Source organism: Triturus cristatus, chromosome 7 (assembly GCF_964204655.1).
Source record: "Triturus cristatus chromosome 7, aTriCri1.1, whole genome shotgun sequence".
NCBI classification, from domain to species: Eukaryota; Metazoa; Chordata; class Amphibia; order Caudata; family Salamandridae; genus Triturus; species Triturus cristatus.
This window is the reverse complement of record NC_140590.1, coordinates 1,353,345,152-1,353,361,598: the sequence shown is the minus strand read 5'-3', so window position 1 is coordinate 1,353,361,598 and position 16,447 is coordinate 1,353,345,152. Positions and strand designations below refer to the sequence as shown.

The window sequence follows — 16,447 nt, the reverse complement described above, 5'->3', positions numbered from 1 at the left end:
GAGATAATTATAATATAGAGACTGGGAAGGGTGTGTAAACTGAGTACAACTATTCAATGCATCATTTCATCAATGGAAATTGCATGATTTCTGTTTTTAAATGCAGTCAATACCATGTTGAACTTAATTACACATGCACAACTGAATTTACCTGTACTCAAAATATAAAATCCAACCAGCTGTGGATTATCAAAATACCCCATTAATACGGTTGTCACATTACAAGTATTTGTTCAAAGTGTTAAAGTGCATCCAACCATTTTGGCTGCCATGCTGCTCCTTCTTATGTAGAACACATTCAGCAGTACTGGATTTAAATAAACAGAACTTTGCACTTTAGAATTTGTGAGCTCATCTTTTCAATAGTAATTGCAAAACTAGAAGTCCCAGAATGCAACATGCTTTTTGGCTAACGTTGTCACACACAATACAACCTCTTTTGTACTGTGTTGTATTGTTATTTATCTAGAGCTTGCAAGGCACAAAGCACGTCTTATAATTTAGAATGGCTTTGCAGTCTTATTCCCTAAAAAGCGAAGAATGCCCAGCGGCCTCAAAGCCTCTTGTAATGGTGCCCACATCACATCCATCCTGTGAGGTTTCTATCTTCTGAGTAATGAGCCACACGGACTCTATAGAGGTAGTTCGTGCGCCTGATGTCATCGCATCGCATCACATCCTCTGGCTGGGCGGGGCCGGAGGCTATAAATATAGGGGTCTCAGACCGCACGAAGTCTATACCCACATGAGATTGTAAGGTGTGGTTTACAGTCACAGCGAGAGCCGCTGCAGTATGGCTACGGCGCATGGTAGGGCCCACCATCACATTCTGGAAACCTGCTCCAGTCACACGTGGGTGTGAGGCTGAGGTGAGGTAGATTTCTAGTTCCACAGCGCCCGAGATAACATGTCGTTTTAAGGTGGAAATGTTTGATATGCGGTTTTCTTTGTCATATTAAAACGTCAATCGCCAACAAAGAACGACGTATGCTGCCCACAAATGTGCATGTTTTCAGTGTGTAAGAATATTTTGAAACCTTCCACCGGTGATTCTTCCTGGTTCCTTCAAAGTACATTTCACACATAAGACCGTGCAGACAGATGGGCCAAATATACCCTAGGCTACAGAAACTGAGGGCACACGAGATGTTTTTGTATGGATTTGCATGTACATTTTAAGAACGTTTTGTTTGTTTTGTTGTGGTTACAATAGCGCCACCTCCTGCTCGGAGGCCGCATCGCTGAGAAGCTCGAAGCACCGCTTATTACGGGACCGTGGTACAGTACAGGGGAAACCGGTTCAGGTTAGTATACAATGGTGTCAGCTGTACACGAGGACATTCATTTGCAGTTGATTTCAGACTAGTTGTCACTGTTTTTAATACATTAGTCTCCAAATAAAATAATGTAAATTGAGCTAGGAAAAAAAAACGTGGAAATTTGAAACAGCAAGACGTTTTTGGATGTTCATGTGGTACATGCTGCAAGGAGGGTGTAGTATTCTTGTGTTATGATTCATACTCTGTTACCTTGTCCTAGCTGCTCAGCCTGTGTGTGTGTGTGCTCTGTATGGAATGTTGGCGAATGGGCCATGAGTGGAATGTTTGGGTGACTGGATGAATGATGACAGTTGGTGGATGGGGCTGAGCAGCTAGCAGGCTGCTCCTGGTGGGGCTGTCCTACCAGGGGCGTAACACAGGCCCCCGCATCCGCCGCGGTGCAGGGGGGCCCCCAAGCTGCAGGGGGCCCCCTCGGCACAGTACTTATGCCTGAGCGCTCCAGAATAAATCCGGAGCGGGGGCCCCTCTGTGTATATTGCAGGGGGGCTCCTTGAACTTTCTTTACGCCACTGTGCCCTACAGCACTTATACACCTGCTAATAAGGATTTATCCTACCTGTTTACTTACCGGAATAAAAACCTACTTGGATTACATCATACCAGCGTGGACTAAGTTACTACATACATTTTGGCGACGAGTTGGAGACATCTCCACGCTCTACAGTTAATACAAGTAGCTTGAAGAGACTTCAAGATGCCTTCTAAAACATGTTGGGAAGAAGATACAACAGGGAGAAGACGACAGGCACTGACAAGGACAAGACGCCACAAGTATGAGTCACCTGTGGCTACACAAGAAGATCACTTGAAACACTATATGCTACAAAGGGAAGTAAGGAAATTAGTACAGCGCGCCGTGCAGCCCCACCAGTGTCCATTACAACGGACAGCCCCTACTCAAGCGTTCTGTACCCCGTCTCAAGAGGAAACTACATCAAGTTCTGAGACTTCAAATACAATGAGCCACTTCTTTTACTTCATGGATGCTGTGCAGAGTGAGTCTTCAAGTACAGTGAGACACTATTTTTATTTCATGAACGCTGCGCAGTGTGACTCGCATTTACATTTTTTTCACAAACAAGTCTTACAAACTTTACATGTGTGTGCCTTATTTCTGCCTGCGTTGGGGCGGTGTTCCCTACACACTGGGACTTGCACAGATTTACGCATGGAGGTGTGCAAACAGATTTACATGGACTTTTCTATCGGATTCACAAGCTATTGGGTGTCTTTACACTAGCAGTGGCTGACAGAACGGTAACAAGTGTGAAGATGTGTTTGAGGCCACACAGCAGCAATGTCTTTCAAACCCTTGGTGACAAAGAGAGATGAGACATTATTTGTCCTTGTTTTTTTAACTTTACTGATGAGACCTCTTGTCTGTGGCATTTTCTGACCACGTTGGAATTTGACCTGTTACTGGTCAAATGGTTGAGACATTTTCTGTCTTTTATTTTTGGTGGTAGTTTGAGCCATCCAGATCACAGTGGCAGTTAAACAGCTCTTACACAGATTTTTAAAAAATGGTGGCGTGAGTCGTAGTCAGCGCACACACACTCAGGCGTGAGTCCTATCAGCCCGAGCACTTACCTACATCCTGCTGCCTGCCACAAGTCTCCTGTGACGCTTCGACTTCAACGTAGGATTGTTAGCTGCTGTCCAACGTTTGGGAGCACCTATGCACCGGGAGCCACTCGCCGTGATGTGAACCGCGTGCGGCCATCTTTGGGTTGGTTATGGCTCATATTTGTTGTTAGTGCTCTGCCCTCGATTTGCCAGCCACGTCTTTGTCAGGTGCGGTGTTTCCATTAAAGTTAACTGAAGGTTGAAGTCTGACTGAAACCCCGTGGTGAGAATATTGGCTACACTTCATTTCTTCTTGTCTGCCGGCGGTGTGTTTATGGGAGCACAGGTATTCCCAGGTATTTTTCTTCCTTTGGGTTCGTCAGAACATTTGTGCACAGTCGGGGGGCCAACAACGATCTCTTTACGAAATGGAGTCTGATGTGGTTGTCTGTTAAGACTATTATTGGCCGTACGTGCTCCATTAGAAACAGCTGTTAGACATTGCAGTTCACTCTCATATAAATGACTGATGCTATTTCGTGTGAGACATCGCTCACACGTGTTGACTACCCCAGTTATTGGCTGTTGCTCATTCATGTGGTAAACTAAAAATTTTGCCAGTTTTACTGTGTTTTTTACAGGAAAAATAAATGTATTATTTTACAAGTCACTTGTTATAGCTCTATGCCAACTCCCTCATATAACCTCCGTAGCCACAGCAACCTCTCGACCTAATCCACCACTAATGCTGATGACTTGGTGGTTTCAGTCTCAAATGTTTTCTTCTTTGGGGACCGCCCAAAGTACACATCATGAGCTGACCAAGAGGTTTTAATCATTGGAATTTAACCTTAACCTACTCTAATCTACTATCCATTGTATTTCCATCCAGGAGATTCCAAAATAACCCCGTAGCAGGCCTGCCTCTATAGATGTTCACCCTTTGATCCAGAGCTCTAAAATAAGTAACTGAATTCCACCAGGCATTCCAAGACTGTGGTGCCATCTGACGCCAAAGTTTACATATCTCTCTCCTGGCCAGAAGGATCATATAAAACACCAGCTTATATTACAGTACGTTCATGTCTTGCCTCCCCCCAGGTTCAAGGGTTATCCCAAAAAGTATAAGAGATGGGCTTATCTCTACATCTAAACCAAGCACCTTAGAAATACTCTTACCCACGTTTTTCCAATATCCCTGTATCTTAGGGCAGGAGGCAAATATATGAACATCATCCGCATTCAGGGAGCCACACCTAATGCATCTTGCTTCTCCCCCGCCGCTCATTCTTGAAATTTTCAGGGGGGACCAATATAGCCTGTGAATTGTAAAAAAAGGTTTCTTTCTGAGTGGAGCAGATTTGACAGTCGAATAAAGAGTATCTATTGATACTTGCCATAATTGATCTAACTCCTCTCTCGGCAAGTAGTTTTCCCAGACTCGCGGTGGGTTGTCGATCTTCCTGTCGGCTGCGGCTAGGAGATACCCGTACCAAAGAGCCACCTCCTTTTTCCTGGGAGCCACATCTTGTAGGTCACTTTCCATTTGACACTCCTCAAAGGGCGGCCAGGATTGATTCTTGCACTAGGAAGCAATCTGATAGTATTTAAACCTGGATAAAGTGCCTCTAGTATTGGAATTCCAATACTCCCATGAGAAGCATTCATTGTTTAGGACAATATCCTTCCAAGACATGACACCAGCCTCAAACAAAGGACGAGCTAAAGCATCTAGGAGGCACTCCGGAGTTCCTTGGGATCCCCACACAGGGGCCCACTCACTATAATATGAGAGGCCGAGACAATCACGACAGCTTAACCATAGCTTTGCCGCCATTTGTAAAGTCTTCAAACGCACTTTTTTGAAGAATTTAGAAGAGCCGAATTTATACATAAATCCGAATGCGTCTATGCTCATTAACATGGCGAAAAACATACTCCCTATTAGTGACTTGTCTGGGGAGAGCAGTAGCATCCTACAGTTGTTTAACTGGTAGGCCCAGCAATAGAGTTGTAGGTCAGGTAAACCCATACCTCCTTGCTTCAGTTTACGTCTTAGTTTCTTCCAGGATAGAAGGACCCCCTTGCTTGCCCATATAAAAGACTAAATCTTGCCCTGGATTTTAAGCAGATCCGCTTTTGCAAATGCTAAAGGAATATTATTAAACAGGTAGGTAAATCTTGTTAGTATGGACATTTTTATGAGGTTCACCCTCCCATAGTGGGAGAGAGGTATACTCTGCCACCTTTTCAACAAGAAGTCGACCTCTTTAGACACCCTTTCTAGATTTGTTCTTGGGAGTTTCTCCAGGTCGTGGGTAATTGTAATTCCTAAGTATCTAAGCTCCCTGGCCGACTTGCTCTCATGATCTGGGATATTCCATGCCATAACCTCCATCTTATCTTCATTCACTTCATACCCTGAAAGTTTCCCAAACGCCTGTGCTTCAGCCATAAGCTCCGGGAGTGCAGTAGTGAGATTAGGGGACATTAACACCAAGTCATCTGCATAAAGGGCGACTTTCCTCTCAAATCCATTTATAGAAAAGGGGGTTATCATCTGGTTCTGACGGAGACTTTGGGCAAGGGGCTCAATATATAGGTCAAACAAAATAGGTGACAGAGGACAACCCTGCCTAGTTCCTCTACTTATTTTAACAGTTGGGGAAGGGCTTCCATTAACTAGTATCTGGGCATAAGGTGACCAGTAAATTTTCTTGAGTACATCCCTGAACTCATCCCTGAGTCCAAAAACCTTCAAGACCCTATCTAAAAAGTGCCAATTTACACGGTCAAAAGCTTTGGCTGCGTCCACAGTGATGATGGAAAAAGGCATATTCTGTGACACTGCCAAATCAACTGCCCCAATTAGAGTATATACCAGTTCTGACATCTGCCGACCAGGAATAAAACCCTTCTGGTCTTGATGTATAATGGGACCTATAATTTTTGACAAGCGGTTATTCAATATCCCTGCAAATACTTTAAAATCAGTATTTAATAAGGAAATCGGACGATATGACTGGCATTGAGTCGGATCCTTCCCTGGTTTTAAAATGAGAGATATGAGTGCTCCATTCCAAGAGTCTGGCAGGGGGGAAAGACCACCTAGAATATCATTAAATAGATTCAACCAAACTGGAATAATCTGATCTCTTAATATGGAGTAGACTTCAATTGGGATTGAATCTGGACCGGGGGTCTTTCCCCTCTTAGATTTATCTAATACCGCCAAAATCTCACTTCCAGTTATTTTAGACTTTATGAAGTTCTGACTATCCTCTGATATTTTCGGGAGTAATTTCTCAATAAGCCAGGAGTCTGTGTTCTTTCGCTGTATAAGAATCTTCTTGATAAAGCTCCTGAAAGAACTGTACAAAAGACTGTTCTATCACATCTTTATCCTCAGTGATATGTGCATGAAATTTTATCCTACTGATGTAGTTATAGGATCTATCAGTTCGAATTTTTATCGCCAAGAGTGTACCACGGTTATCCCCCTGCTCAAAGTCAAACATCTTACTCGCTTCCCATTTTTGAAGTATGATCTCCTCAGATTTAAGCCTAAAATTCAACTGTACTTCCTCGAGTCTCCTTACTAGATCTTCTCTCACTGTAGCAGTTGTATTCCTCAACTTAAGCTCTACCTCTATTTTTTTTATTTGTGACTCTAGGCCGGCCAACTCAGTCTTCTCTGCCCTAGACCAGCCCGCTACCGCCCCTTTAGAGTTCCCCTCAACCAGGCTTTATAAGTATCCCAAACATTATGCAGGGAGGTTGATCCGAGATTGTCTTGTAAGAAACAGGCGGTTTTGGATTTCAAGAGATCAGGGGTGGAAGGCTGCAGTAGAAATCTCCTATTTAGAGTCCATCTCTTCATAGGAGATTTTTGAGGGAGCTCCAAATTGAAGACTATTGCCCCGTGATCAGAAATATGAATAGGCATATGTGACACGGAGCCCGGCCCCGACAGAGACTGCTCATGCCCGCCTCTCATTGACTGTGTGTCCCCCTTCATGTCCCCTCTTTCCCTCCAGCACCCGGTGTCCCGGGACGGAACGACAGCCTTCGGAGGCCCAGGCTCTCCTGGAGAACACTGTTTCTTTAATTGGAGTGAACTAGCAGCAGACCACGCCCCCGTGGAGGACGTCACTGATACGGAGCCAACATATCCCGGAAGTCGAGTACGAGAGGGGTGTGTGATCACCGGAGAGGAGAGGAGAAGCAGAGAAGAGGAGCGGAACGAGAGAGGAGAGAACCGAGGGAAGAGCGTAGAGGAGGAGACGACGGACGAGACCAACGGACATCGAGCAGCGGTGCCGGTAGCAGAGCCAGGAGGCCAACGACCCTGTGACTCGCCCCGCCACGTTTCCGTGGGAGAAGCGTGGCATCACCAGGTACGGGCTCGTATAGCGGGCTGGGCAGGACGCCGTAGTGAGCCTAGAACCTAAAAAGAACCGTATCCCCGACTGTACCCTTCCTCACTACCTTCGTCACTTAGGTTAGGAGTACTGAGCACGGTGAACCTCCTCCACTCCCTGGCCCCTTTCTCGGGATTTGTTGTGAACGCCGTACTGACACACCTTTCCCTTCTGTCCTTTCTTTACACCCCCCCCCCCGTTCTGAGGACCGGATACGCGCCCTGTCCCGAAGACCTCGGCACCCTGGAGCGGAGTCGGAGAGGGAAGACGCCCCCTACCCATCGCCGGACCCAAGACCTCGAAGAAGAGAACACTTTGCCGTATTATCGCCCCACGATAGAAAGGAAAAGTGTGCTTAAAAAGAATAAAAGAGCACGAGAAAGCACTACTGTCTCCGAGCCTCATTGCATCCCGCGACAAGTGGTGGAGAATGCGGGCATGAGCACCGACATCTGTAAGGAAAAGATGGATGAAATCTTGCAGCACATCATACAAGGACAGGAGCAGTTAGGATGGGTAGTGGAACAGCAACTGAAGTCGGCAGAAGCGGATAGAGAGACCTTTAAAGCCACCATCACGGCGCAGTTGGATGGCCTCCACACGATGATTCGAGATCCGGTTGCCGGTTCCAACCCCAGTCCCAGGCCGGCTCCTCCGGGGCCATCCGGTATCTCACTACAGAAGTATGTAGCAGGAGAGGATCCTGATGCGTTCCTCTTAAACTTTGAAAGGGCTGCCCTAGCGTGCGGGTGGCCGGTGGAAAAGTGGCCATATTTCCTCGCCCCTTTGCTCACCAGCGAGGCACAAGCGGCCTATCAGGTGGCCAACGCGACCGGCACAGTACCTTACGTCACTATCAAGGCCATAATTTTGGACCATCTGGGGCTAGATGCCGAAGCGTACAGAGTGCGTTTCAGGAAAGAAAGAGGGAGACCCGGCGAGAACCCCAAGACTCTGTTCTTCCGCCTAAAAATGGCTGCTGACAAGTGGTTGACTCCAAACACCAGCACAAAAGAGGATATAATGGACAAGGTGTACCTTGAGCAATACCTGGAAGCTCTACCGTTCAGTACCCAAAGGTGGCTACGACAACAACCACTCTTGACCGTGGCTCAGGCCATTGAGATGGCGACGTCATACGCTCGAGCACAACCACGGAACGCTCCATGGGAGACCGAGAAACCAACACGCCCCGCGCCGTTGAAACCGGAGAGAAAACCACGCCCACTCGGAGAAAGCCTCCCTCTAAAGCCCTACAAACCCGAGACCTACCCCGTCAAAGGACCGCAGTGTTTTGAATGTGGGAATTGGGGACACATCGCCCGCTTATGTCCTCACCGCAGGCCCACAGAAGAGCCCATGGAAGTGGGATATGTCCCCAGATCGGTCTTGTATACCGCGGAACTTGGGAGTTCCTTCTACGTAAGTGTTAGGGTGAATGGGAAAGCGGTCCGGGCTCTCCTTGATTCAGGGTGCCGACAGTCAGTGATACAAGGGAGGTGGGTAGAGCCCAAACAGCTGGTTCCCCAGTCCGTTGTGAATATCAAATGTGTCCATGGGGATGTCAAACCCTATCCGGTAGCAACTCTAAGTCTCGAGCTCCCGGGAGGGGCCCAACATAGAGTAAAACTGGGAGTCTTAGAGTCCTTACCCGAGGAGTTGATTATAGGGACAGACAATCCCGAGTTTCTGGATCTCTTTTCTCGGTCCACCGCTAGGACATGCTCACCTACACAGACCTCCCTACCTAAGGGGCAAGCCCACCCTGCGTATGTTACACCAGAACCTTGGGTGGGAGACAAAAACTTCAGTTTCGCACAAGCAAACGACCGCTCTCTCTTTAACGCCTGGGAGCAGGCTCACCAGTCGAAAGACGACCCCAACCCCACATACCCACGGTTCACCATCAGGGAGGGATTGTTGTACAGAGAAGGGAAGAAAGACGAGCCCCCACAACTGCTAGTACCCTCCCCCTTTCGTGAGCAAATAATGTTCTACTCCCATTCTCATCTCCTTGCAGGACATATAGGGAGTGAAAAGACGACCCAGAATGTACTAAGATATTTCTATTGGCCCGGGGTCTACAAAGACATCAAACTGCATTGTATGGCCTGTGAGGTTTGTCAAAAGAAAAATATACAGCGCCCACCCCAAGTTCCTTTGCAGAATTTACCTATTATAGGGACCCCCTTTGAAAGGGAGGGCATGGACCTAATAGGACCCCTGCCAAAAATCAAAAGGGGGAGCCAATACGCGCTGGTCATAGTCGACTATGTCACCCGCTTCCCCGAAGCCTTCCCGTTGCGCAACCCCACCACCCGCGTGATAGCTGACAAGATGATCGAACTGTTCTCCCGAGTGGGTTTCCCGAAGGAAATACTGACGGATCAGGGTTCGCCGTTTATGTCCCGCCTAATGAAGGAAGTTTGTCAACTAGTAGACCTACGTCAGATAAGAACATCCGTCTACCACCCTCAAACCGACGGCCTAGTTGAACGATATAACGGGACCCTCAAGACCGTCATAAAGAAGATGCTCGCAGTGAGTGGGAGAGAATGGGACGCTGTTCTTCCGTTGGCCCTGTATGTCATTCGAGGGCAAACCCAAAGCAGCCTGGGATGCTCGGCTTTTGAGATGCTCTACGGGCGGCAGCCGCGTACGCTACTAGAGATGACCAAAGAAGCCTGGGAGAAAGATACGGGGGAAAACCATGGAGTACTGGACTACAAACAAGACCTGAAAAATAAGCTGGGAAAGCTACGAGAACTGGCCTACGTCCACCTGACCCAAAGCCAAACCCGACAAAAGCACTGCTATGACAAAGGAAAAAAATGGAGACACCTAATGATAAACGACTGGGCTTTGGTGTTATTACCTTCGGCCACCCGACGATTTCACACTGAATGGATGGGACCGTATAAAGTCACCGCCACCATTGGAAAAACCAGTTACCGATTACAAATAACGCCGAGGAAAACACAAGTGTACCATATAAACTTACTAAAAAAATGGATAGGCCCTCCTCCCAAAGACGTACACTTGGCGAGTACGCCCACCGGTACGCTAGATTCTACGTTGGGGGACCTGAACATAAACGAGGAGCTTACTCTCCACCAGAGGACTACGTTGCTCGATACTCTCAGTCCATATGACCGTTTGCTTTCGGATGAGCCCGGGAAAACCACTGCGATAGAGCATCGAATCGATACCCCTCCAGGAACCTTAGTGAAAAAAAAACCGTACCGTATTCCAGCCGCCAAACGACCGGCTATACGGAAGGAGGTCCGGGAAATGTTACGCCTTGGGATCATACGGCCGTCCAGAAGCGAATGGTCATCACCGATTGTAATGGTACCGAAACCTGATGGGAGTACCAGGTTTTGTATGGACTTCCGGGCCCTAAACCAACTGTCAACATTTGATGCCTACCCCATCCCACGGGTGGATGAACTCATCGAGCAATTAGGTGAAGCCAAATATATCAGTACGCTGGACCTAACAAAAGGGTACTGGCAGGTACCCCTGAGGGAGGAAGACCGCAAGAAAACGGCGTTTGTAACCCCTGATGGGTTGTTTGAATTCAACGTCCTTCCTTTCGGCCTGCATGGAGCCCCCGCAACATTCCAGCGGTTAATGAATGAAACGCTTCGAGAACACTCCACCTTCACATCAGCATACCTTGATGACATTATCATCTTCAGCACCAGCTGGGAGGAACATCTTCGTCATCTATGTTTAGTCCTACAAGCCCTAGAGAGAGCGGGGCTACACATAAACGCAAAAAAATCCCGAGTAGGGTATCAGAAGGTGAAATATTTAGGATACATACTGGGCCACGGGGTCATCGAACCCCAGATCGAGAAGGTCAGGGCTATTTCAGACACTCCTTTTCCCACCACCAAAAAAGAAATGAGGGCCTTTCTCGGGCTGATAGGCTATTATAGAAGATTCATCCCCTCTTTCTCAGAAATAGCCGCCCCTTTAACAGACACCCTAAAACGACAATATGATCAACAGGCTTTACAGACACCATCACCGTCAATGTGGAAAGCCTTTAATACCCTTAAAGGGATCATTACCACAAACCCGGTATTGGCATCGCCTGACTACAACAAGCCCTTTATACTTCATACGGACGCCTCAGACTATGGGGTGGGGGCAGTGTTATCACAAAAGACCGACGGAGGGATTGAGCACCCCATACTGTACATCAGCAGGAAACTGTTCCCCAGGGAGGTGAAATATCCCACAATAGAAAAAGAGTGTTTGGCTATCAAGTGGGCGGTGGACAAGTTGAGGTATTATTTGGAAGGACACCCATTCACCCTATACACGGACCATGCCCCATTACAGTGGATGAGCCGCAACATGTCGAATAACCCCAGAGTATTACGCTGGTTCCTATCCCTACAGCCCTTTTCGTTCACCGTCCTCCACCGTAAGGGTATTGAGAACTGTAGCGCGGACTTTCTCTCACGGCACCCTCTCCCCGATCGGGAGAATCCAAGGGGGGAGGTGTGTGACACGGAGCCCGGCCCCGACAGAGACTGCTCATGCCCGCCTCTCATTGACTGTGTGTCCCCCTTCATGTCCCCTCTTTCCCTCCAGCACCCGGTGTCCCGGGACGGAACGACAGCCTTCGGAGGCCCAGGCTCTCCTGGAGAACACTGTTTCTTTAATTGGAGTGAACTAGCAGCAGACCACGCCCCCGTGGAGGACGTCACTGATACGGAGCCAACATATCCCGGAAGTCGAGTACGAGAGGGGTGTGTGATCACCGGAGAGGAGAGGAGAAGCAGAGAAGAGGAGCGGAACGAGAGAGGAGAGAACCGAGCGAAGAGCGTAGAGGAGGAGACGACGGACGAGACCAACGGACATCGAGCAGCGGTGCCGGTAGCAGAGCCAGGAGGCCAACGACCCTGTGACTCGCCCCGCCACGTTTCCGTGGGAGAAGCGTGGCATCACCAGGTACGGGCTCGTATAGCGGGCTGGGCAGGACGCCGTAGTGAGCCTAGAACCTAAAAAGAACCGTATCCCCGACTGTACCCTTCCTCACTACCTTCGTCACTTAGGTTAGGAATACTGAGCACGGTGAACCTCCTCCACTCCCTGGCTCCTTTCTCGGGATTTGTTGTGAACGCCGTACTGACACACCTTTCCCTTCTGTCCTTTCTTTACACCCCCCCCCGTCCTGAGGACCGGATACGCGCCCTGTCCCGAAGACCTCGGCACCCTGGAGCGGAGTCGGAGAGGGAAGACGCCCACTACCCATCGCCGGACCCAAGACCTCGAAGAAGAGAACACTTTGCCGTATTATCGCCCCACGATAGAAAGGAAAAGTGTGCTTAAAAAGAATAAAAGAGCACGAGAAAGCACTACTGTCTCCGAGCCTCATTGCATCCCGCGACAGCATATACTCTATGTTGCTTACTTTGTCCACCTCAGAATGTTCCATAAATATATAATCTAGCCTAGAAAAGTGTAAATTCTTTTTACTAAAAAAGGAGTACTCTCTCACCTCACCATTTTTTTTCCGCCATACGTCACATAACTTAAAATTTTTTAGAGTAGTCCTAAGATAGGCTTTGACACGAGGAGCCGCAATCTGTTTCCAAAAGGAGGATCTGTCCAGCCCATTATCCATAAGGACATTAAAATCTCCACCCAATATAAGTGGGGAGTCAAAGTCAGCCAGGGCAAAACAAAGATTATTTAGTGGACCTGTATCATCCTCATTCGGGCCATAGTAACTAACTATAGTGTATTTAGACATCTAAGATTTTATTTCGGCTATGACCCAGCGCCCCATTGTGTCTACCTGAGATCTGATAAGTTCAATCCCCGAATTTGGTTTCAAAATAATGGCTGCCCCTTTCGAACAGCACTGTTGGTCTGAAGCAATAATTTTGTCTACCCATCTTTCCTTACCGAATAATGCCCTGCACTCTGATTGTAAAAGATGAGTTTCCTGAATCAAACAGATTGAAGCCGAACTATTATTTAGATATTGAAGGATCAGACGCTGTCTTCTCTTAATTCTCAGCCCGTTGACATTCCAGCATAAGAAACCCAAGTCCCGTCTTGATCCCTGTAGAGGTCTATCCACCATCATTATCTTTGTCCTGGTCACCTCCCCTGCTAAGGCTACTGAGAGTTATTATATCAGAAAGGTTTAACCATTTTGTTTTGTAAAAAAATTTCCAATGCTCCCCACCACATGTGTAAACCCCCCCCACACCATCCCTTCCCCCTATTTGCTGGTACACCCACCCCCGGGAACCCTCCCTGTCTAACCATGGCAATGAGTATTGCCCAATGAGTCGTAGCTCTCCCGTCTCCCACAAAGAAAGAAAAGTGAGATATAATGGTATATATGGTACCGACATCCCTTAACCTTTAACTTCATTTCTAATTTTAGCCTGTTCTAGAAATGTGTCTACTTCTTCCGGGAACCTAAAATTAAACATCTTATTAGCCCAGAGAACCTTCAAGAAGGCTGGAAATCTCAGATGCACCTGAGCCCCCAACTCTCTTAATGCATCCATCCGCTTCCCTAATTCCCATCTCCTATCTTCCGTTACCCTAGAGATGTCAGACCTAATCTTAAAGGAGATGTCATTAACCTCAATAGACTTAAGTTTAAGGGCTGCCCCTAATAGCTGCTCTTTTAGAGGGTAGGAGTGGATGCATATTAAGATCTTCCTTGGCTTCTTTCTTGCAGGGTCTAACCTAAAGGGGTCTCTATGAATGCGCTGTATTTCTTTCTCCCATATTGGTGCTGAGGCAATTTGGGGAAATGCTTTAACAAGAATATCTATAACATATGCTTTCAGATTGTCCCCTTCCAGTCCTTCTTTTAAATCTAGTACTCTTATGTTGTTTCTTCTAGATACAGTTTCAAGTCTTTCCAGCCTCTCATCGACATCCTGCTCTCTCTCTTTTAGCCTGAGCACTATCCTTGACCTTCTGACCAAGTTCTCCCATCTTATTTTAGGCTGGTGCATGTATCCTGTATCCTCCTCTGATTATCCTCCGAGGTTGAGAATCGGGTGCTCATCTCTGCAGATATCTGTCTCAGCATCCCTTGTATTGAATCAATAGCAGGACTTAACTCGACCCCTTCTACACTCTGCCTCCGGCCTTCCAAATTGCGTTCTGTGTCTTCCACCATCGCATCCCCGAAGTCAGTTCGGTTTTCATGTCTATCTTCCATAGTGGTAGGGGCTGTACCATTAATCTTATCTAGTACAGAGTATCTATTTGATAGAGGGATGACAGGATTGAGAACTAAAGCGGAGTCTACCACTGGGGTCCCCTTGCTTAGGTCCCTTTTCCCCTGTGGATTAGACATAAAGTAGGCCTTTAAAGAGGGCGTTATTTTTGTAAGAGGTTGGATTTTATCTCTCTTCCTGCCTTTCACGAGAGCTGGCTTCCCTGTTCTAGAGGCCGGCTTTTTACTCTTATGGCCACTTATTAAGGCCTCCGTGGGCATAGGAGGCTGCGTAGGCTGTATATACTGTATTGCCTGCGCTGGCTTTTGTACAAGGGGCTCTATCCCAAGAAAAGTTTGCGATCTTAATTTGTACCTCCTTGCCTGAGTAGTGGCAGTACTGGGCGTCTGTTTGGTTGAGTTTGGGTCTATCCCTTTATTCGGCTGTTGCCTTCTCCCTCCCGATAAAGCTGGGTCCTGCTCAGGCTGCAACTTGTCTACCTCCATGTAGTAGCAAATATTCTCATTACCTATTTTAGCCACGTCAGAAAATATAATATAAGGCTTGCGCTGTTTATATGAAGATTGAGCCCTATACAAACAATTCCCTGAATAAGTTTCGCCTCTGCTGCAATCTCTGTATATTTGGGGCAGCTTTTCAGGGGATATACATAGCACACCTAGCGCTCCTAGTGTAAAGCAGCTAGCAAACTGTGCTCGGTTATAACACTGCGCACGTCTGCTTTGCGATAGTGCCCCAGCTGCCCTGAAGAGGGGAAATGTAAGTCTTGCACACATTCAGGCTGCCACCACAGTCTCTTTTACCTGGCTAAGAGAAATTCGACTCTTCCTCTGTTAGTACTTCGTTTCCACCGCAGCCATTAAGCCCTTGATGATGCCTCAGAGGCAGATAGGACAGCCTCCCAAAACCTCAGCAGCTTTAGCCCCGAAGCCCCGAAACCACTAGCTCCAGCGACTCCGGCGGCAAAGGAAGGACTCCCAGGCAGGAACAGTCAATCCCAGATACGGAAGACAGCATCAGATGAACCAGAGAGAACGGGCCGCAGAAACAGCTGAGCCGCCCGACCCGAGCGGGACACGAAGTGGACGAAAACCCAGGCTCCAGGGCGGCAAAGCCACAAATCAGGATGCGTCGGTACCACCCCCACAGGAGGCAGCCCCAGACAGCCACAAGGAGAGAGAGAGGGCGGGCGGGTCCGCAAAACAGCTGAAGCCTCCCGGCCCAAGCGGGACGCGAAGCAGGCGAAGAACCAGGCTCCGGAACGACAAAATCACAGACCAGGATGCGGCGGCATCAGTCCCTCAGACACACTAGGTAAGCATTCCGCATTGGCCTTAGTCGGTACCAAGAACAGAGGACAGGAGAGCAAACGACTCGCGACCTGCCGATTAGCTGGCCGCCATGTTCCCTCTATGCCAACTGTTAGTGAGGGGAGTGGCGGTCCTTGTCCCATGTCCCTTTTGCAGTTGTATTGTGATTGTTTTCACACTGTCCTTCACACTGTCCCTTATATTAGGGTTGACGTATGGGTTTATAGACCCATTTCCACACTATTTTACACTTTACCCTTACATGAGGGTTGGCTTTAGGGGTTTGTTTCCTTTCACTTTTTCATAGAGAATGGGTATTCGTTCTATTTGTCGCAAGGTTTTTTCCTTGTGTGCGTAAGACACCTTGTGCCGCACGTACTATTTTGTTACAGGTTTTTTTTTCCCTGTGTGCGTAAGACACCTTGTGCCGCACATATTATTTTGGTTGCAGGGTTTGGTTCATGTGTGCGTAAGACACCATGTGCCGCACATTTGTTTTTGTTGTGCAGGGTTTTGTGCTTGTTTACCTCCTTACATGGAGAGCACTTGCGTAACGTTGTTGTCCCTTTTAAAAGTGG

At 47.7% G+C, this 16,447-nt stretch overlaps 1 long non-coding RNA gene across 1 annotated transcript in view; it reads left to right on the top strand.

Annotated features, from left to right (window-relative positions):
- The first annotated feature begins 754 nt into the window (after positions 1-754).
- Positions 755-16,447, top strand: part of LOC146812048 (uncharacterized) — a 32,013-nt gene continuing 16,320 nt past the window's right edge. The window contains exon 1 of the long non-coding RNA XR_014965861.1: positions 755-869. This is a non-coding gene — a long non-coding RNA (uncharacterized LOC146812048). The remainder of the gene's footprint in view (positions 870-16,447) is intronic.